The sequence below is a fragment of the Equus quagga genome, chromosome 4 (assembly GCF_021613505.1).
Source record: "Equus quagga isolate Etosha38 chromosome 4, UCLA_HA_Equagga_1.0, whole genome shotgun sequence".
Taxonomy (NCBI): Eukaryota; Metazoa; Chordata; class Mammalia; order Perissodactyla; family Equidae; genus Equus; species Equus quagga.
Genome location: NC_060270.1, coordinates 140,924,630 through 140,948,489, shown reverse-complemented (window position 1 = coordinate 140,948,489; position 23,860 = coordinate 140,924,630).

The following is a 23,860-nucleotide window of genomic DNA, read 5'->3' as shown; positions in this document are numbered from 1 at the left end:
GTTTCTCTTTATTGCTTTTTTTCCTTTTTATGGGTCATATTTTCCCACTTCTTCTCATATTTCTTAATTTTGTATTGTACGATGGACCTTGTAGATGATTTGTTGTAGGAAACTGAGTTATGTCCTCTTCTTTTAAAGAATTTTGAGTTTTGTTCTGGGAAGCAGTTAAATAACTAGAGGATCTTTCAGGTTCTGTTGGGCTTGTTTTATTCCTCTTTAAGGACAGGTCTATTTTGGTTTTGAGCTTAATCTTGCATTGTGGCCGTTCCTTTGAGATCTGAGTCTTACTCCTGAAGTGTGGCCTTTTAGAGTTTTTGGATGAACACCCAAGGTGCTCAGGGGGCCTCTCCAGTGGATGTGCCAGAGCTCCAGTGTCTCCCAGTGCCTCCCAGTGCCACACAGCTTCCTGCTTCTCCAGTGAGCTCTTGGCCCTGCAGCAGCTGCTCCACTAGACTTTGTGGAGTCTTGCCCTGCAGAGTTTCAGCCCAGCCTTCAGCCACGGACGTATGGGGAATCCCCACAGACTTCTGGGACACCCCCTTTTGGAGCTCCCTCTTTTCTGGTACCCTGACCTGAAAATCCCAGGGACTTCTGCAGTCTAGAATTCTGACCTCTGCCTTTTCCACTCAGCAATACTGCCATTCTATGTGGGCTCCAATTTTCTACATTGTGGAAGGAAAATGTCCCCCAGCAGAAAGCCATGGAGATTCCTCTCTTCTCTCAGGGATCACAGTCCTTCACTGTAAGTCGTTCAATGCTTGAAAACAGATATGTCATATACTTTGACCATCTTTTATACTTGTTTATTGTGGGAAGGCAAATCTGGTACCAATTACTCCCTTATGGTTGGGAGCAGAAGTTTGAAAGTTGTTTGTATCCTTAAGTTAAGATTTTATGACTAACCACAAATGTGTTTGGTGAAAACAATGCAATAGAAACTGAAGTTTTTCTCACTGCCCTCCCCTCTGTCCCACCCTCACCCCTGTGCACACACACCCCCCAATCATCTGCAAATTCTGAGCTCTGATTACTGCTGGGTATTCCAGTGTGGCTAGGGCTGTGTATTTAAGACTTTTGCTTCAATAGTGTTTCAAATTTTTTTCGTGAGTTGTCATGAATTAAAAATTTGAGAAGTTTGACATAAAATCCAGAGTTTCTACTTCTTTTTTATAATGGAAAGATCTGGTGGCACTCAATGAGCATGGCAACAGTAGCCTGGAGCAGAGCAGTGGTTTCCTTCTTTAGAGAGGCTATGTGTTTTCTGGTCTGCCACAGTCCCAAGCCAGTCCGTTTCACTCAGTTGTGTTGTCTGTCTTATCCCTGTAGCTATTTGTGTATGTGATCCTGGCATGCGGGCAGATAAACTTACACCTAAGTAGTATGCCCACAATATCCAGTGTGATCCACTCCATCATGGCCACGTTCCCCATGATAGCTTTATTCCGTTAATACACCCAATTTTCCCAAGCTCCTTCTGGGTATGTAACTATCTCACAATAGAAAATAAACAAAGGGACAGGGAGCAGAGATATGGAATGGAGTTAAATTTCGCCAGCACACCCTGGTCTTTGCTCAGGTGGAAGTTGATCAGTAAGTGGTCAAGGGCCAGGCGTGCTGTCTGCTTCCATTCTGATTCCAAGGTTAAGATGTGTTTATGCCTTTCAGCCAACAAACCTCTCTCATGCTTAAAAGCTTCTCAAATATTACTTTCTTGGAAATTCAGTTTGGCCCTGCTCTGAATTTTATACCCATGGTTTTGCTTGAAAACTCAAAGAAATGAAAAACCATAATTGTTTTGCTTATGTAATAGGAAAATTGTCTTTGTGTTTTATAATCAAAATGTTGCTTTTTAAAAAATTTATTTTGTGCATGTGTGTATGTTTTGGGGATAATAATGCTAACTAACATGTTTTGGGTACTTACTATGTACTAGGCACTCTGCTAAGCATGTTATAGGAAAGATGAAATTTTACCTTCAACAACGATCTTTGCGAGGTAGGAATGAATGCTTTTCTCTTTTTACAGATGAGAAAGTGAGGCGTGGAGAGGTTAAATATCTTGACTGAGAACAAACGGCAAGTAAGCAGTGAAGTTGGAATTCGAAATCCCTGAATTGAAAATGAATACCTGAACCAGGTGCAAACCAGCTTGTGTCCTTTGACTCCCTGAGTGTCATGGTCATCAGCAAGAACGTGAAGGTCATGCTGCAGATCCCCACCTGCCACAACTCTTGCAAGTCCCCGCTTTGCACAATCCAGAGGGGTCTTTCATACCCAGAGTTACACTGCATGGCAGCCCTGCCGATTCGAGGATTCACCATGAAGAGGAATCCATTAAAGTGCACGCCTATTTAGAGTAGAAGTTAGCAAAACGTGCAAAACAAACCACAAAATGTCACAATGAAATGTGCAAATCACACAGGAAGTGAATATCACCCTTCGCGCTCTCCACTGACTCTGCCACTCGTCCTTGTGTATCGACCTCGCAGCTCTCAGACCCAGAAAGGAGGAAGGACAGAGGCTTGAAGCAAACTCTGCAGTGTTCCCAGAAAGACGTGGCTGAGGAGACCGGTAAACCTTGAGGAGTGCTCCTCCTTCTCACCCAGGGTCACAAAACACTGAAGATGGAAGGGGCCTAGGAAGACAGTCTTCTCCAGACCTCTCGTTTTACAGATAGAGCGACTGGAGGCCAGAGGTGGGGTCTGACTCCCCAGCTACCAAGTCAATGAAGGCAGAGCAGAGTCCGGAGTCGAGGCCTTGTGGTCCTCCACTCCAGTACTCTTTGCACAGTACCACGGAGTCTCTGCTGGGCAGGACGTAGGGTCTGCTCGGAGGTCACTCTATTCCCCCTTCTGCGTGTGCAGCAGAGGAAGAGCAACATGTACATGAGGGAGCTGGCAGGGGGAGAACAGCGATGATTCAATCAAGAGCCAAAATACCACGTTATTAAAAATAGAGCTGACTCTCCCTTCTATTACCACCCAAACTTTTTCATAGCAATTTCCAAGCTGTCTTCCAAGAGTTTGGAAGTAAAGGGAAACAGAGGGTATTGTTTTATTTTATTGGTTACTTCTCTGATAATTAGTGCCAGGAAGCAGAGAAATTAGAATTGTGAAGGTCCTAAGGACACGAGGAAGGTGTGAGTAACTCCTCACTTGCTTCAGCGCTTTGATGTGGCACCTGTGTCATGATGCTCTTTCATGCATTGTGTCCCATTGTCATAAGTGAAGAAAATGGGCTTGCAGAGGAGACCCGATTTTCCTCAGGTTGCACATCGACTGAGTCCAGAGCACCTGAAACCTCTGTAAGTTCAGTTACTCCTTCTGTGCATGTGCAACCCTCAAATCAAGTGTTTCCAGACATCAGGGAGACATCAGGATGGGGAGGCAAATTCTGAGTGGTGGACAGAGCTGAGACGTCCTACCTACAGACACAGGCTCACAGCTGTGTGGTGATGGCCAGCCACTCAACTTCTCCAAGCTTTAATTTTCTCATCCACAAAATAACAACAATAGCTGCCTCATGGACTAATACATAGACAGACGATTATCTTTACGTTACACAAAATGGTTTTCATTTTCATTTCACTCCACAGAGCAAATATTCGAGAGACGTTAGAACGTCTCCCCAGTTTGCTCTGTCGACACAAAATCTTCAAGAGTGACAAGAACGGAAGATCTCTAACTGCTTACTTACAATCAAGTTATCAACAGAAACACCCAACCATGGTGGCAGCATGCCTTCCGATCACACTGCTCCATGGCACAGCCATGGTCCCCTCTTTTTATGACTTTTCAGATCCTCCTATTGGCATGAAGTAAGGCAGAATACAGCTTTTTAACCTTTCCTAAGCCTCCCTATTTAAATCCTTCATATAAAACTCTGCCTCTACTTTGATATGCTAAGCTGGTATGTGTACGGGTTTTCAAGAGAGAATAGTTGAAAAGAATAAAGACTATACACAGGCCCCTCTTCCGAGGCTATAAACTTTGGTACCTACTCACGTCAGTCATGTTCTCTGGTTTGGAAACAGAGTTCCACGATGTTACATTATGCATGTCAATAACAAAGTGTAAACTCTAGTGAAGGATAAGGATATCTTTCATGGGCTCGTAACCACAAAAGTGATCGTAAATGAAAGTATTTAGTAAATGGCCAAGAAATAATGTAGTGAATTGTAATCAGATTTGTAGAGAAGACCTTTTGATGTGTCTGCCCAGCCACTGCTTTACCAGTTTTCTGAGAACTGTCCACCCATCCAAATGGGTAGATCTTTTGTGGCTGTATTTATACTGACTAACAACTCTTTCATTGGTCAAAGCTGATTGGATGAAAGATGGACAGTGGACCCAATCTGAGCCAATGAGATTCTCTCCTGGGGTTTGGACCTAGGGTGGTAATCAGTTAGTTGGGAGCCTTGATGCCAGGAACTGATGTGGTTCTAGAGTTGGACCCATGATGTCCCACCATGTGCAAAAGGAGCTAGTGTGGAGAGAGAAAAAAATAAGGTAGGAACCTGGAGAGAAGGAGAGGAGAGTGACTGCACAGAAAAAGTGGCCGTGCACCCTCTGGTTCTCATGGATTGTCCAGGTCCTATTTCCTTCTCTCCTGGAGCCTAAGGATTGTTGAATTCTGTGAGATAGACATGGATCCTCCTCCAAAATTCCCATTTTTACACATCTGAATTTGTGTGTTACTTACATAAAAACCTCTCTTGACCGAAGCTGTGTCTAAGATGATTAAGTGGTCAAGGTTATAATCCAGCTGCTCTCTACTGGGCGTGTCTTGTTGGGAGGCTGGGTTTCTCGTGCGGCAGTCCCGTGGAGCAGAGCCTCTGCTGGACACAGCTGCACGAAGCCCTTTGTTCAAGTTCACCTGCCATGTGGTACTCTCTCTCCTCCCTGTAAGCGGATTCTCCCTGACTAAACCGGCAGCTCCTTTAGGGAGACGACTCTCCTTATTCATCTTTTCATCCCCTGTAGCACCTGGGCTGCGATGCTATGGAATTTGCTGATGGTGTTTATGCAAAAAAAAAAGAAAAAAGAAAGAGAACTTTCTACTCTAATAATTTTCCATTTAGGCAAAACTTCTCTTGCCTCAGTTTAGGAAATAATCACATTTCTTTCTTTTTCAGTTGCAACCAATCCCTCTTCTCAGCTTTGTGTCAAGGAGGAGATAGGTTTATTTAGCCAGTAATTTCCACTGCAGAAAATCTTGGGCCCAGATTGCCCTGCAAAAGCAATATGTTCTGTTTTATTTTTATATTACATTATATTTATTTTAATTGCGTTCTCCATCTGGTCAAAGATAGCATTAAGCACCGTAGATGGAGAAAAGAAACAAAGAGATATCTAACCATGATAATAGTTTGTATTATTATGTTTTAAAGTCCAGGGGCACTGTAACCTCCAGGAATTAGGCAAAAATAGCCTTCCTGTTCAAGAGCTCCAGAAGGATTCTGGAGAGGAAGAGAGATCAAGAGAAATGGACGAAATCAGGGCCGCTGGTGTCCTCTGGGCAGCCCGGAATGGACTCTTGCACCCAGCCCACACCTGGAAGCAGTTCTAGGACGGTGTGGGCCACTGGGTGCAATTCTACACATAACCCTGTCTCCAGCGCTTTCACTATTTCCAAAGTAGTTTCAGCAGGACATTAGTGCACAGTTTCAATCGCATGTTTTATTAATAACCTTAGAAGAGACCCCCATGGGAGAGGTCATTTTCTTCTCATTTCAGGAGATGTTTTTGTGAAATTCAGCTAGCAGTTGGAGGTCTTCCAAATGAAGCTGATGTTATGTCAATGGTTTAGTATACCGGAAACCAAATCCTAAAATTGGAAGCCTGCAGGGGAGGGCCGGGCTCGCGGCTTCCAGGTGAGGATGCCGGGTGAGGGGTTAGTGGGGATGCGGAATCATCTGTTCCTGCTTTTAAATCTGAACAAACGAGGGGACTCGGGGGAGAGTTTACACGTGAAAATTTGCCAAAGACGAGTGGGCGGTGACATTCCTGACTATGATCCATTCCTCCGCCCCCTCTTTGCAGTCTATCACTTGGGATAGTTTACATTTCAGAAAACAAAAATCTGTCTGAAGCTGGCTGAAGTGAGTAATGGAATTTGTTGGTTCACGTCCTGACGGATCCAGGGGTACCTGGCTGCCGGTGTGATTTGATGCAGAGAGTCAGCAAATTCTCAGGGGTTCTGTTGACTTGAAAGCTTTTTGTCCACGTTAGTGTCAGTTCTTTTCTTCAGGCTGGGCCCAGGCTCAGGTTCTAGAAATGGTTTCACAGCTCTGAACATTGCATTCTTTCCCCATGTCGGTCAGAAGAAGAGAAAGCATCTTTCCTAGTCTTTAATGCTTTTAAGAGCAAGGAAGCATTTTCCCCTGAAACCCCAAGGAAAACTCTCCTTATGCTTTATTGGTGCACTCTGGGTGATGTGCTCATCTCTAAAGTAAGGCCTGGGCTGGGCTTTGTCAGAGCTCATCCCTGGAGCAGAGAGTGGGGTTGCTCCCACTGGGAGGGAGGCTTTTCCCCAAGGGGACTCTGGGATGTGCCATCATGAAAGAGGAAGAAACGGATACAGGCAGCAAAATCCCAGGTACCTACTACAATTGAGAGCCGTGACGAGGACCGCGGCCCCTGGCCCTGAATGGGCGGTAACTACTACGGATGCCTATTTCAGCATACGTTACAGAATGTGACAGAATAAATGTAACAACAAAAGGCAGAAAAGGACAACTGGTATTTTTGGGGCCTGCGAGGTCAGATGGGAGCTATCCTTGAAAGAGCATGCTGGAACCAGGAAGATGGATTTAATAGTTATAATCAAAGAAGGCAGTGTAGACACAACTGGTTCACCACCCACATCCCTTTTACCAGGGAACTTTCCCAGCTGCTATGAGTGTTGGCTGCTAACAGCTTAAAGTCCTCCTGTCCTCTGGGATGACCTGCTATTGGCTGACGGGAGCCACCTCGCCCAGGAAGTTAACCCGGCTCCCTCCCTGCCCAGCCAATCGCTGACTGATGGGACACAAAACTCCTACCCCCTTTGCTCAAGCCGAGACACATCTGTGGTGCAGTTTCTCTCCTGAGCCCCCGGGCCTCGGGCCAAGGCCAGACTTAGCTGAGACCGCCTCCTGGCTCAACTCTCTCTCCTTGCTGTTGATTCCCTTATGGCTACCTCCTGGAGAGCAGCCCCTCAGTAAATTCCACCACCTGAATCTCTGTCTCAGCCTCTGGTTCTAGAGAAGCTGACTTAAAACAGAGGCCACTTGGTGCAGAGGAGAAAAGGCAATGGACCAACCCACAAACAGCTGGGAGCAGGAGCCTTTGTTGAGATGGTTTCCACGAGTTGATGCGTGATAGGAATCAGAAGGTGCTTGAATTAATTGGGACTTTGCTCTTTCCAAGGAACAGAAACCAACCCCCAAGTAACCATAAAAGGGAGCATGTGTTACAAAGAATTGGGTGCCGCAGAGGACCTGGCTGCAGGCAGCCTCGCTGGAACTGCCCGCCGTCTCAGCACCAGCAGCAGTTGCTCCTCCTCTCTCTCACCTCCACACCTGCTTCACTGTTTTCTTCTCTATCCCCAGGCCACAGGGCGAAAGACTGTCACCCAGAGCTCTTGCACCCAGGAGCCTGAATTGGACTCTGCTGTTGTGATGTTTTGTTCCAAGAGAAGGAATTTGATTGGCCCATTTGTATCACATAAGCCCTGGACCAATCCATCGTAGCCAGGAAGCAAAGGTTTGGGGCAGGTGTAGCGTTACACAAACACATCCCAGAAGCCTGTCCTGTGGCCAAGTGAAAGAGAAGAGACAGTCCTCCAAGGGAGGCCTTTGCTCAGATGACACTACGGGTGTCCACTATGCTAATGAAAGTAACATGTCCAGGGAGCATCATTTCATGGACTCCACCACCCGGAGGTGATTCCCAGCTCTGTCCTAGTCACAACAGTTATTAATGACGGAGATAGTGTACCCATCGGACTCAGGGACACTTAAAACTGGGAGGAGCCACTAATATGTTAGGTGATGAAACAGGGATGTTGAAAGAGTTTGGTAAACTTAAATAGTGCCCAAAGAAATAAGATTATAAGTAATAGACAAAGAAAGAATCCTTAATTAGTTATAAGCCAATATCACCTCAATAAGAAAAGAATCTTTAATTAGGTTAACAATCTATTTTGTAATAATAGGATGGGGGAAACCTGACTTGACAGTTGTTAGTTAAAAAGAGAATCTGGGAATCTTAGTTGACCATGAGCTGGTTGTAGCACAGCTTGGCTTCTAACAAAGGTTTCACCATTTTAGGCTGCATTTAAGAGAACAGTGTCCACGTCAGGGTAGGAGGCGGAGGTGCGAGAGAAGGTAGGTCGTGGGTCTGTCAGGCCAGGGGTGTGTTCAGTGCTGGGCTCCGTGCTTTAAAGGCCTCAGAAACCCAAATTCAGGAAGTGGAGGAATGCATATTTATTTAGCACCTATTACTTGCTGGACACTACAGACAGACAGATTTTTAACTACAGGGCCCGGGTTACATGGGCCATCTGGAAATGCAATCTTATGAGAAATGGAACCAGGCATGTTTTGACCAGAGGAGAGCAGACCTCTATTAAGAGGAGAGGTGTGTTCAGGTATTCAATAAGTGGTCATGTGGAGGAAGAAATAAGGCTGATTTCTGCTGTGCGAGGATAAAAGAAGCACATGGAGTGTGGAGTAGAGAGAGGCAGAGGCAGACTGGTGCTGAAGAAGAAGGAGCTTGCTAAGGAGTGGGGATGTCCTGTGTGAGGAAATACACTTTCTTCCCGAGCGCCTGCACAGCCCTACGAGTGTCCAAGAGGAAACGGAGGTTAACAGTGATGACGCTGGCTGCCGTTTACTGAGCACTCCTGACACACCGGGTTCCATGACAAGTGCTTTGTGTGCCCTATCTCAAACCCTCACAGTAATCCTGCAGGGCAGCAAATTTCTTCCTCCTATTTTAGAAATGGGGAGCCTGATGTCTTGAGTGTTGAGTGACTTGCTCCAGATTGTGTTACTCATAAGTGGCAGAGCCTGGATTTGAACCCATATCTGTTTAATTCCAAAATAGAGGTGTTGTCAAGTAGATTCCTGCCTTAGAGGAGGTTGGATTAGATGACTATTAAGAATTAGCATACTAATTTTACTAACTTATTGGATCTCAGTTTCTGTCCAGTAAAGTCCAGGATCTCTGAAGTCTTTACCAAAGATAGAAGCATGATTCTAAGAAGAACCTTTTTTGGGAGAAGAAGGCTGATATTCTACCTTAATGAGGCCAGAATAAAAGAAAACTGATCTATCGGTAAGGATTGGCTGCAGTAATAAACAATTCTGAAATCTCAGTGGTTTAACCTGATAACTCTAGCAGAGGTGGGCAGGGGTGGTCCCCCACAGCAGAGACCCCAGCTGAGAGAGGCTTTATCTGGCCCACGCTGGCATCATCACAACAGCAGGTGGAAACACAGCAAATTGTGCACTGGCTCTCGAAATTTCTGCCTGGAAGCAACACACATCTTTCCACTCACAATTCTTTGGTCAACATGTGGTCACACCTAACTTCAAAGCCTGTGAGGAAGTGCCACCATATCACGAGACCAGAGGAGGAAAGCTGTAGATCTGAGGTTGCACTGATGGGTTTCACACTAGGATTTTGACAACAGCAAGTAGTAAGCATTGATGTTAAGTAATCATGATACTTAAGAATTCCTGAAGGAAATTGTGAAAATATAGTGTGGAATTCATTCCCTGAAAATTTGGGGTGGAATGCCCTGAGTCTTGTCATCCCAAATTGCCCACAGATGAACTAGGTTGGTGGTTTTCATTCTGTGCCATGAAATGCCTCAGATGCCTCCATAAGAGGTTAGGGGTAAGGTTCTGATTCTCCTTCCTTTTCTCTCCTCAACTATTTTCATCCATTTTATTTTGTTTATGTGTGTGTTTATGTGTGTTTGATGGCTTCTGCTTCTCAGCATCCATTCCTCCTTTCTAATAGCACCCCAATTTCCCTTTGGAGAATTACTTCCTCCATGTTGTATGCAGCCTCAGGATGTCCTGCCCACCAGCCACAGAGGCTACTGGCTCCTTTCAACAGAAGCTCTCATCACCCAGCTACAGCCAAGCGTGTGACCCAAGCTCCATCAGACTCCCTCTCCTTAGATTTGACCCTTAGACCAGTGACTACAAGGGCAAAAGAAATGGTCAGAGTTCATTCAGTGCCACGTTTGTTCCTGCCGCCTCGTCTATTCCCAGCCTGGTGCCTTCATCCTCCCTTCAATCATACAAAAGCACTAATATCTTTCCAGTAAGTTCCATTATGCTTTAGTTAGCTCATTAGTTTCTGTTGCCTACAACCAAGTAACCCTAAGTGGATAAAGTTTCATGAAGATTTGTTTTTGTTTGTTTTTCGTGGAGTTCCACTGCTAAAATGTGAGAGTTTGGACCAGATGATTTTAGTTGCTGCTCCTGGTCCTGTGTGTTTAAGCTTAAAAAACATCAGAAGAAAATGCTTATTGCAGGTCTGGTGATTGACTCAATGCAAACGTTACCACCAACAGGAACCACGAAGAAACGTAGGTCAGTAATATGCTCGTGTAAAAGATGTCTCAATATTTTTCCCACCAATCTTCCTGTGCTGGCCTGTGAAATTTAACTCTTTCTAACACCCAAACAGTCGAAAGCTGTAGGCCTGCAGGTTCTGGAACTGTGTGATCGAGGGCTCCCTCATGAGCCTCACCCTATACTTCTCTCTTGATGGAGGAGAAAGAACACCATCCTATACACTTGCCAAATTTGAATGAGGCGCTTTTTAGGTTTGCACCATTTCCGTACAATGGAGACACCATTTTGGGTGAATAATTTGTGTAATCCTGGCACCACCTCCTCAGTCTTCCTGGCTGATATTTACGAGTTTAAATATGGCTAATGATGCAACATTCCTGCCAGATGGTCAATAGGAACTACATGGATTCAGATATTTGAGCATCAGATAAATCCTCGATTCCTGTGGCTGAGACTCAAACAAAGCCATTTGTGGAAAATAATTTAATTCTGAGGACTCAAACATTATAAGAAGTAAACAGAAGTGGCCGGCACAGATCAGTGAAACGAGAATGAGCTTAGCGTGGACGACGCATCCTTCTCACCAGGTTGGGGATTGGTGTCCATCAGGGCGGGCCTGCCTTCGGACTCTTTCTGAGAGTTCTGTCTGGGACACCTGTGATCACGGAGGTTGCACAGTTAGCACACATTTCCTTTGTGCTCTGCCCAGTTTGTTTATAGGACTTCGGCCTCATCGTAAATGTTTAGAGGTTTTCCTCATCATTTTCATCACCTCCGTGGGCTCCACCCATTCCCCTTGTTGAGTGTCTTTTGCGGTGGTCTGAACATTTTGCGTTGTACTCCCAGAGGAGTCTTCATCTTTCTCCTGCTCTCTGCTGCGTCCCACCCTGAGCGTCGGCCTCTTTGTCGTCCTCTGGGCCTCCCTCTCCCTGTCTCCTTCACTTGATTATTGACAGTGCGCCTTGAACCGCCACCATGCATGCTGAACCCTGAGTTCTGCACGCTGTGAATTTTTTCTCACGCTGCAGAACAGGCACTTCTTCCTACCTGCCCAGGAAACAGCCTGGTTTCTGCGAGGACGGACTGGCCTCTTGGAAGAACCTCACCCCAGCACTCAGAACTAAACTTTATCTGTGAATTTTTGTTTGTTTTCTCTCTTTTAAAGCATCACTTGGCTGTCGCAAAGGCAGGGGTATTCGAAGTGCTGTAGAAACACTACTTCTGTGCATTTATTGTCTACTCTTTGCAGGCTCCATGTGAGGATTGCTCTTAGAATTAAGAAAGGGGGTGGGATGAAGAGAGAGTTTCATGGGAGAAAGGACTTGCAGACAATACAGAACAGAGTTCCATGGGGAGAGGGTTAAGGAAGATAGAAAGCAACTAGTTTTCTCCAAAAGTTGAAGGGAAACCACATACAGACTCTAAAAAGATAGAGGCCAGCCTCTCTTTCTTTAAGCATCATTTTCCTCTGCAGATTTCGCAGACAATACACCTGGCTGACCTCTCTGCTCCCTCAATCATGTGGAGGTCTCTGGCAAAGTCCAAGGAGATATAAACAACAACAGAAAATACAAATAAGAGCCCTGGAAGTAGACATGCAGCCCCCAAGCTCTGAAAGCATCTAGTAAATTAGGGGCATTGCTGAAGATCACTGCAGCCTCCTGCCCTGATCTTACCAGGCTCGTGCACTCTTGTAAACGTGAGCCGTGCCTCAGCACAGCGTCCTTCAGGTGAAAGATGGCTGCCTCCCGCTGTTGTGGCTCTGTCCCCAGGTCTGTCCTGAGATGTCATTATCAGCTCGTGGGAATGACAGTGTCCGCTTGCCTCATGGTACCACGGTCAGTGGGAAAACATTTCCCACCCGAGGGTCACACACAGTCTGAGGGCAGTGTTGCCTGTCACCCCCACGTCTCCATTCCCCTTGTGGTCTGGAACCGGTGGCCGGACATGGGAACGGCCCCGCCTCTCAGGGGACAGACTGATTTGCTGTGCTCTTCACCCAGAACAAGGGGACCTTTCATTTATAAAGCCAAGATGTCTTATTTCCCCCTGAATGAAAATCATGAAATATTTCTTGTAAACCTGGAAATTAAAATGCAGACAATACCTGTCCTTCAATTTCCTTGTGCTGATTTTCAGAGGTGAACCCAGGAACAGTGTAAATATGTATCAGGGTACCTCAGGCCTGAAGGTACCGAAACTCCACTGACAGCAATGCCAAGTGTGGCTGTCTGGCTTCTCTCAGGGCCCCCTCCCATTTCCTCCCACGCTGCGTCTCACTTCCGTCTCCTTACCCTGTTTACAGTGACTTTGAGACTGGTAAGAAGCATTTTGAGGTGACACTCGAGCAGCCGTGTGGTCTGGAATGCATTATAACGTTGTGTCTCAATTACAATATCCTTTGGTTGGTGCGGAAGGCAGGCACAGCCGGGATCCAGCCTTAGAGTGCACTGCCACCTCCTGGAAACCCTCTCCACGTGAGGCCTGCCGTCCTCGCTCCTCCAGTGCCACCGACGGGAAAACAAGGCCTTGGCTGCGGCCTTCTATCTTTAGAACCAAAGATCTGGGCGCACAGAGCCATCTTCTCCTGCCCCTTCCAATTGGAACACACCAATTCCCGAAGGAAACTCAAAGGTGTTGTATTGTCGTCTTAATTAAAAACAAGTAACTAGGTTGGGGAGACCACTGGCGCCGAGACTGTGATCATTACCTCCTCCTTCTGCTCCCAGGGCTGCTAACAGACTCTGCTTCCTGTAAGTGAGTGCCTGGCACCAGTGGGATCCCGCCCTGGGGCTCTGGGGAAGAAGCGGCAGCCTTAGCTACACCGCTAAGGTCAGGACCGAGGACGGGGCAGAAGCCACCTGCTCAGGCGGAGCATCCAAAGGAGACACTCCTTTGGCCCATTCGCTCCGTGGCAATTGTTCCTCTCGATTCCACCCCATGGGCATATCGGGATAACTAATGAGATATTTTCAAAATGCGCCCAAGACATGGGAAAACAGTCTTGGGTTTCTGTTTAAACTCACAGCATATGAAGGCCAGCACACACGGCTGTGTCTTAGCAGCACAGTGGGTTTTCCAAAACACGGCTTTACTGATCAGAGCTGGTGAGTAGTCAGGTTTTGATTAGAAGAACAAGATGCATTTAGGAGGATATCAGCCTCACCATCATGAACAAGAATGGGGTAACGGATTTCCTTTGAAATCACAAACGATTATCTGCATAAAAACAAATAAGAAAATATTCTCATTAACTGAATTAATTGATTTCAGTTAATTAACTGAAGCTTAAATTCAACTACGTCCCTCTGAATCAGCAGTTCTTATCTTTTGGAAGACCCTTGAAAAATCTGAAAATTTATATATTCTTTCCCCAGAAAAACACATACACATCCTGTGTGTGATTTACTCAAGTTTGTGGCGCTTCATCCCCACAGTGGCCGGAGCCAAACTGACCTTAGCAGCGCTCAGTTACAATGCCTCTGGCAGTGACACTTCTTTGCAAGCCTGGGTTTACGTTCTGCGCCTGCTGGTAATTTCAGGGGGGACGTGGGGGCCACAGAAATGTTTGCAGATGAACTCACTGCTGTGGTGGCACCTACCAGACGGGGCCAGGGGTATTGCCCCTTCTCGTCCATTCCCCGGCCTCATGTTGGAAGCAGGGTTAAATGTTCATCCTTTGAGAATCCTGAACTTGCAGAGGCACACGTCCGAGAAGCTCTGATGACACCTTGCTTCAGCCTGGCTCCGGGAAAACAACACCGAATCAAGGCTTCTGCCACGGTACCTGGTTGGACTGTCCTTCGTCTGTACCCCGGAGAGAAACCCGAATGAAAGTGATGGCAAACACAGCCCTCCCCGTGGCAGGAGGAGCAGACGGCACCTCTCCTAGGTCCCAGTGGGAGCCCCACAAACCTCTCAGGGGCCTCTCGTGTCCGAAACCAGGGGCCAATCTCAGGGCACTCGAAGGGGATGAATGCTAAGAACTACATTAAATTAGCGGTTAAACACAGACTTACAGGCTTTATTCCGGGGATTCAGGCTTCTAACCAAAGGCTGTGCCTTTATCATCAGTTCCTGGAAGTGTCTTCTTTCCTAATCTGTTGGCAGAGGCTGGCTGGTCACATGGGTAGTTTTGATTTGAACTTCCAAGAAAGTTTTCACCTTCCAGCTTCTCCTCTGACTGGGCCACTTCAGCAGGTCCCTGGGAACTCGTTCTTGTTTCCGTCTCTGAAAGTGATGGAAATGGCAGAGTCTCATATTTATATAGTACTTTTCACTTTTTTGGTATTTTACTGGGTTAAACCTCATTTCTTTCCACTTAGCGGGTGGGAAAACTGAAGCACATGTAGATGATGCTAATGAACATCAACTCCTGGCACACAGCAGTGACAACAGTGGACAAATGCTGATGGTTCTTGTGTGTTGGGCACTTGTTTGGCATCTCTTATGCATTGTTTTCTTTAGTCTTCCCAAAGTCCCTATAAAAATTACAATTATCATCCTTCTTTTTAAGTTAATTTAGAAAAAGTTCAGAAATTGACAGAAGATTCAGTCAGCTATTGCTGCAATCATGCTGTGAAACCAACAACCGCAGTTCTCAGGGGAGTACAACAGAAAGCACCCATTCAAGTCATGATTTCTGGCTTTGCAGGAGGTTGGCAGTGTCAAGCAGGATTCGGCTGGGGAAGTTCTGTTTCGTGTGTCTTCCATCCTTCTTGGACCAGCGGGCTAGCTGGGGCATGTTCTTCCCATGGTGCTGGTAGAGTTGAAAGCAGAAAAATGGAAACACATGAGACCTCTTGAGTCTTAGGCTCAGAACTAACATGGAGACACTTCTACTTATATGAAACCAGCTAAAGCAAGTCACATGGGTAACCCCAAAGTCAAGGAATGGGAGAGTACCCCAGCCAGAGATGAAACCATGGCAAAAGTGGGTCTAGGGTGGGGTAAAGAACTGGACCCAAACCAGCTAAGGGGCAGAGTTGGGATTTGGACCAAGGCTGCATAGCTTAAGACCCAAGTTCTAAACTACTATGTAACTTCATCAGAACTTAAGGGCCACTGTTGTTATTTTAAGAACGCAACTTGTCCCTGCATAGACTGGGTGGATTAATGTAGACAAACAAACGAGAGTAGGAGAGGAAAGTTATTAATAAGAAGAAATGATGGAAGAATAAGAAATGGGACCAGGAAGGAAGTTGTAACCATAGCAATAAGTCACAATTCCCCAATGCTCACTATTTACAGAATACTCTCTCATCGTTTCCATCACCACTTCAGAGCAAATGAACAGAATGTCCCATTTTGTCTTCTGAGTATCCATGTTGACATGTGCAAATGTTTTGAGACTCAAAGTCACTTTTCAGTAGTAAGTTGTGGGGTGTATCCCATCGAAGGAGCCTGCCCAAACTTACATAAGCCAGTGACACTGTGCTCTCCTGGAAAGGGGCAGGAGCCCGAGACATCAATGTCTGACCTCAAGAGGAGCAGCAAGAGAGCAAGCCAAGGTCCAGGAACCAGATGAAGACAAAGAGAAGGGATGATGCCTTAAAATGACCTTTGAGGACTAACGGGATTGGGATAAATAAAGGCAGCGGACAGAGAGCAGATGAGTGAACACACAGGAAACCTTTGCCTGCCGGGGGCAGACGACCTATTCCCTGTAACTTTGGACCCAACTCAGAGTGAGATTGCTGGTGTCCACTGCAGATAATCTCACGGGAGAGCAACCCATGTCAAGACCAGGCATCCAAATGCTCCAGCAAGAAGCCAGTGAAGACTGAGAGGAGGTCATTGCAAGAAGAGGTGACTGGCCCCTCTGACATCCAGAACCCTCCCACAGGGTTTATGACCTTCCCCCTTCCCTCTCTTTTGGGAGCGATCTCTTTGGACAACCTCAGACAACGGTCCTACTCTCCTTCTCCCTATTCTAACCTGAAGTAATATTTAGGGAACTACTGACAACCGCTCTTTGCTCTTCACTAGACGTGTGTGTGCCTCGTCACTGTGACACACAGAACTGTCTTACAGATGGAGAGAGGAAGAGAGCCCAGATTGCCCATGGAGGAAGAGACGTGACTCTGGGGCCAACCAAGGAAAAAGGCAGTGAGAGGAAGAGGCACATTAGAAGGTTCCTTACAAGAGAAAGAAGACAAGCCCCCTCTTCCTGGTGACATCAGTGAGGCTTGGCTCTCAGAGCAAGTGCAGAGGCCCAGCAGGCAGCCAAGATATGGGGGACCCCTGGGTGCATTTTGGGAAGAGTCACTCATCTGTATGCTGCCTCCCTCCTCCAGCCCAGCCTTTTATGGCAAGTGTTTTTCTTGAGGGGCAAATGCCTCTTCAGTGATGTCACTGTGAGACATCAACCCAGGATGACAGAATGCTGAGAAACCAGGAGCTAGAGGAGGGGATATTGGGAATATTTCGTCCTCGACAATCACGTCAGTCATACCCCAGGCTTTTCAGCACGGGGAGGATGGTTAGCAGCTCAACAGACTCAAGGACGCTTTACTTCTTATGGTGACTCTGTAGTAAGAGTTCCCTTCCTGTATCTCGGAACTTCCGTGAGAGCTGGGGCTGGGGTGGTAGGAATACTAGGAGGTGTCTTAACTCCTTCCATTTATTGGATACCTCCTTTCTGGTTGGTAGAGGTGGTCTGGCGTGGACAAGTGACTTTGTCCTGGAAAACCAACATCGTTCAAAGTGCTTTACAAACATTACCGTATTTGATCTTCCCCAAAATTGTATGAGGTAGGTCCCCCCTACTATTCCCATTTTATCAATGAGGCAGTTGAAACACACACAAGTTCAGTAACTTGCTCCAGACATCCAGACGTGAAGTGATTGAGCTGAGCTATAAACCTGGGCAACAAGGCTTCAAAGTTTTGCTATTAACACTGCCCTGTAGTGTCTCTCCATGAAATCTGGGAACAGTCTATGGAAAGGGCGACCTGAGGAATTTGTGAAGGGCCCAGAGACGCCATGGCTACAACTGAGCAGACACTGTGAGTGGAACGGACTCTGGCTTGGCATGGCTTTGGGGGACCCAGAACCTAACTTTGGATGGATGCCCAGCACACAGTTCAAAAAATAAATTGTTTGACTTCTTCTTGAGAATATGCTACTCTGAATCTGCTGGGAGGAATTCTGAGGCTTGTGCAAGGCCTGGCACTTTCTGGGATAGTGGTCAGCTGTTGCTGTTTGACTGACCAGGGTCCATTCGCTCTTCTTTTAGTACAAACAACCCGATTTTATTTCCTGTCCCCATCTGCATGGTTCGGAGGAGCTAGTCTACTAGCGGCCACGTGATCTAGCCCTTGACATCAGCATATTCCAACTTCTTGACCCAAAGAGGCTCGTTCAGACCCTGCTTGGGAATTTAATTGGAATTAGTGGGAAAGAGAAGAGTTTCCTCTCTCCCGGGCTTCAGAGAGGCTCAGAGACAGGCCTGGAGCTGCTGGGGCCACATTGCCTCCAGGTGAGAAGAGGCTGCATTAGTAAAACCAACAGAGAAAAAGCGGATGGAAAGTCACTAACCCTGAGTACATCTTTGGAATGCACGGTCCTTCGGTTCCTGAACTCCCCCTATACCTTTCCATTACGTAAACCAATAAATTACCTTTTTTTTTTTTTTGGTTTAAAGCCAGATTGTTTTGGGTTCCAGTCCCTTGTATGCGAAGAATTCTGCCTAAGACATCCGTGGATCCTCAGAAGAAGGTGCTCCCCTTCATCCAAGGCTAAGAATTCCTTTCCTTCAGAGCAGGGTCCTGGCATCTCCTCCTGTTGTCAGGGGTAGCAGCCGACGTTAGACACTCAACTTTTTAAGGAACGAAGAGCGGAGACAAGCAGATGTTCCTTGACTGGGATGTAGTTCCAGCCTCTTCTTCCCGCCTCTGGGAGGGCTTACTCAGGTGCACCCCCACCCCGGCTCCCCTGCAAGCCCCTGACTCAGCCCTGTCCCCCCACCCCATCACTGCCCCATCCCACCTCTGGAAGACTGTGAGAAAATTCTTGATTATGGAAGCATAGTGAATGGAAAACCCTCGGCTGTGATCAGGATCTCCAGTTAAAGGATATGTCTTGCTTAGAGCACGACTAAATCCAGCAAAGACTATGTCCCAGTTCTGCTCAAGCTTTCCCACGAGCCGGGAGACCTTCCCAGTGCCCGTGCACCTGCCAGGAGCTGAGTTCATGGCTCTCCTGGTCTCAGAATCTTCCCACTCCTTGCCTGGCCTCCGTGTGAGGACGATGCTTCTGTGAAGTGTGGGTTACTTGTCTGCATTTGGAACCTGACTCAAAGATCCTGGAGGGAAGAGGCTTCTGTATTTTCACCTTTTACTCCCTTTTACCCCCAAAATAAATCCAGGTGCCACTGCCCACCTGTCAGTGGCTTTGCCCTGATATGAGCCGAGTGCCGTGGTTCAGTTTCCCAGTGCCTTTCCTGGGCCAGCAGCATCAGCATCGCCTGGAACCTGAGAGGAATGCAGATTCTCGGGCCCCTTGCTGAATCAGGAACTGCCATGGAGCCCAGCAATCCATGCTTGACAAGCCTTCCAGATGATTCTGAGGTGCGATAACGTTGGAGAACCCCTGCCTCGCCCCTCGCTACTCACTGTGTAGGAGTCCGAGTGCCAACCACGTCAGCTGCACCGGGCAGCTTGGTAAACAAGCAACACTTCATGCTCTGCCACAGACCTGTGGTGTGGGCCAAGAATCCATGTTTTAACCCGCTTTCCAGGAAGCTGTGTGCTGTCAACCAGAGCATCCTCAATTTTCAAGAGCATCAAATTACCGAGGGATCTTGTGAAACCCAAGCTCCGAAGCCCGAGAATCTGAATGTTCAGCAAGCTCCCAGGTGGGACTGATGCTACAGTGGACCTCCATGAGGAGTCAGGCCTAGAGGGAGCCTGGAAAGTGCTCAGGGCTGCGGGCAGATGGGCAGGCAGAGCAACTCTGTTTTTATCTGATTTATATGCCATGCTTCAAGGAAAAATTTTATCTAAAGAATTCTGCTGCAAACTAATCTTTTAAGCAGCTGTGTTACAGAAAATAGTCATCTTTAAAGGGACAGACTTGCAAACCCAATTATAAAACAAATGTCATAGGGTAAATTAGCCTACGTACAGGAGGCTGGTGGGTATTACATTTTTTTAACTTTTTTAAAGCTTTTACCAAATTTCCGTGTTGAATGAAATTTTGAAACCTGAGATTGAAATGAAGGTTGCTTGTGACCACAGACCTGATTTAAAGTTGGAAAACGGACCCCGAGTTTCTGCTGACAGTTCAGCAGGACACTACATCTCCTGCTTCCTGTCTGAAGCTCACGGGTGCCTCAGTTTCCCTGCTCCCCTCTGGCTCCCGGCATCTGTAAGTCGGTTTTCAGCGCTGGTCTGCCGTACCTCTCCAGGAAGGGAGGAAAGCAAGCTGGCCTAAGACAAGTTCTCATGATCTTATGGTGCCATCATTTTTCTAACCAGCCACACACACTAATTTCAACCCTCCTTTTTCCATGTCTCCATATGCAAGCAGACCCCACAGTGAATCTTTTTGAACACCTCTGATTTCTGCCCCTTTGTTTCCATTTTTATCGCCACCAACTCATCTTGGTCAGTTTGTATATGCACAGTGTCATATTTTCTGAACTGTTTGCCTCCAACTTCTCCTCTCCAACTGTCTCACTCTAATTCATCCTTCCAGATGAATCTTCACACAGCATGTGTTTATTTACGCTCCTTGTGCGAAAACCTTGATCCTGTGGGCAGCCTATGGGCATAAAGTATAAAGTCCTGTCTGGCGCTCAGGACCCTCGACCACCGGATCCCAGCTGGACTTGCCCTCCCCGCGGGATCCTCCGGCCGGTCAACTGGGGTGTTTGTTGTTGTTGTTCAAACCCGTGAATACACATTATTCTGCCTCCTGTGTGTTTCTGAGGTTACTTTTGCACCATCTGTGTAAAGATAAAAGACACGGTTCACCTTTGATTTGCACCAATGTGTCGGAGCTCACTTGTGTTAAGTGCATTTTGAAAAACGAACAAATCCTCAGAAAAACATAAGGGCTCAGTGGGAAGGGAGCATGCCGGTAGGAGAGGAGTTAATACACTCACCCTCAAGCTCTCTGAAGCTTTATGATTATTATTACTATTTAAATGAGTGACTCCTTAAAAAGAAATAAGATTTCTTTATTTGGGTAGCTAAGGACAGACCATGCAGTCTGGATTACAGCAGACTGGGAAACTGTTATAAGGGGCTATTATTTTCCCATAAAGTCTTACCATAATACCGAATACTTCAAAATTTACAAGTCTGTAAACACTAGTCTTTTTTTTTACTGTGTCTTCAATAGAGACCAAACTGGAAACGCATACATTTTCCTGAAGTAAAAATCTTATTTGGAACAAGATTCCTGTGTTCTAGAATAACATCTTCAAAATAAGAATTTTTCTGTCCAGACGACATTCATGATGCCCAGGCATATTCTGAATATTAAATAATGGGAATACTTTTATTAAAGTTCATTTTAGGAAATTAAGAATGTGCTATGTTTTAGTAATAATTTCCCAGGGCGTTGTCTTGTGTGGGATTCCCCAGAGGCAGACTCAGAGGTGAGGATTCACGTACAGGTGGTTTCTTCGGGAGGTGCTCCCCAGAGAAGGTGGTGAGGGCTGAGGACAGCAGGGCAGGGAAGGGAGGAGGCCCAGCATGGGCACAGCCTCTGAGAAGGTTCTTGGGTGGGTAACTTCCTCCTGACCCCCAGGACCCCTGGAACAGGAATCACGCTTTGGAGTCTTCCCAACCACTGCACGGAGACTGGCCTTTCCTTCTCCTGGACCCCTCCGCCAGCATCCGGGCAGGGGCGGGGGTGTCTGGCGGCCAGTGTAACTCCCACACACTCAGGCAAAGTGCAGGCAGAGCCCAACCGTGGTCGTCGGAAAAAAGAGTCACATGTGTGAGCTGTTGGTGGCGAAGACACATCAAGGATGGGAGAAGGGGCCTGAAGGGGTCTGCTGAGGAACTGGCTGTGGCCACTGGACAGTATGTCCAACATCCTGGAACCAGAAAATTCCTATCCCTATAAATATTTGATCACTTGGTCACTATTAAGAACAGCATGACCATAGGCTGGCTACCTACCTTCTCTCTGTCTCAGCTCCTCCATTGAATGAGTGAAAGTAGCTAACTTGGGATTCTTACGAGTATTACCCAAGTAATACGCATAAAGTGTTTCAACCACTGCATATAGTAACAGAAATTAATAATTATTGATTTTAATTTTTTAAATTCCTTTGTATTTAGTATTGCAATTTATATACTTGGCCAGTGGGCTTCTCTCAGTGCCAGAATAAATTTGTGACAGATTCAAATTATACGCAGAAGATAAGAATAATACTGGGAGATATGAATAATATATTTTCTGTAACGTATCAGGAGATTGCTGAACGGCGTCAGAAAGGAAGGAGGACAGGAGCTTGGTCATCCATAGTGGAAACAAAAATATAACTCATTTTGACACTGATGTCAAAAAAATAGAGCTAGAAGCTTGGATACCACCTTAATTTATCATTTATCACCATTTTAAACTCTAAATTCACCTATGCTCAAGAAGATCTGGCTCCTTTGTAGGAATAGTTATGGAAAAAAGGCATCAGTGAAGTTTGGTGGAAGGAAAGAAATAGGAGCAGGAAAAGCAGTGTGTTCAAATTTCCTGAAAATAAAAGGAAAGGCATCGTGGAGACACTCTCATTAGCACTGGGACAGTATTAAGTTGAACTGTGCAAAATGGCTAATACTAGGACTTCTCCGACCTGTGAGAACAGCAGTTTCATATGATTCAACCTAATTCATAGAGCCTGTCGGGGGAGAGCCCTCTGGTGGCTTCTCTTCTCCTACCTGACTTGCTGGCCATGCCAAGGAGGTGGGGCCCTGACCACTCTTGACCTGGCCACTTCTCAGAGTGGTGTCTGCAGCAAACAAGCAACTTGAGCACTGAGGCAAGGTCTCCTTCCAGGATGAAGATGAGGCTTGCTCCGTGCTGCTGTGAAAGCAGTGAACCCTCACAGGGGGGCTTCTCTCTTGTCACACAACTCACCACATTTGCAGGGGTCCCTGGGCTCTGCATCACCCCTTGGAACTTGGGAGCAAGGGGAACCGATGTAAACATGCGGATGCTCATGCGGCTTACTGTGCAGTGAGTAACAACGTCCCGTCTCTGACTCAGGCGTCTCGTGTCTTCTAACATCCATGGAGCAGCAACGAGCTAACTCCTTGGCTTTAAGGTAGGGTCAAATCCGATCCCAGACCCAGCGAAGCCACAGTACAGGGCACTCTCAAGATTGCATTAGTTGTACCAGTTGTGAAGTTTTCCCTATTACCATTTAAGACCAGGAAGTCGAAAGCGTCCTAGAGAAAGATCAGGGTGGTCCCCACGTTCCTGTCCTTGCTCTCAGGATCCTTTCACAGGAAGTAAAACACTTTCAGGAGAAATGAAAAGCGTGTCGTAGCTCTCAGACCCCCACACCCTCAGAGCCATGTGAAGCCCCCCAGGAAAGCCATGCTTGTGTCCTAGGCTCTTAGAAGAATCCATGTGGGAGGGTTCAGGCCAGCTGAGAGCTTGCGTTTCCATCTGTTCCCTCCAACTTTCCTCGGCCGTGGGCTCAATCTTTAGACACGAGTTCAGCTTTGTAGACCAGAGCTCCTCTCATTCTCAGAGGTCCAAATGGTTAAACAACAGCGTCAGAAACTAAACTACAGGCTAGATTAAAGCTCAAACTGAGCCTTGAGGCGCAGCTCCCCTGCTTTCTTCTTGATCACAGCATTGGTGGCCACGCCAGTCTTCCCCCACCCGAGGCTGGCTGTGGATGAAACCCAACCATTTTTTCCAGACAATGCCACAATTGTGGAGTCCGAGTTTCCATGTAAATAGCTGTTGTCTGACTCATTAAGCCCCATCGCCCCTGACGTTTTCCTTTCTGACCCTTATCAGCCACACACTGGCAAAACAGGAAGAAATAAGGAGGACAAAGAAAGGCAACGAAAGTGTTACAACCCAGAAGTGTATGGTGACTGTGACCAAAAGGGAAGTCGGGAATGGGTGACTGAACACCCAAGGATGCCCTGTCACCTGGTCACAGCTACAGCATTTGTTTGAAGCCTGACAAGTGCTGAGCACTGTTTCAGGGTGTCACATAGAGATCCACCAGAAACGGCAGTCACAGACGCTGCCTTAAGAGCACCTACAGTTTAACAGACAAGACGCACAGCTAAATGCCTGAATCCCGCAAACA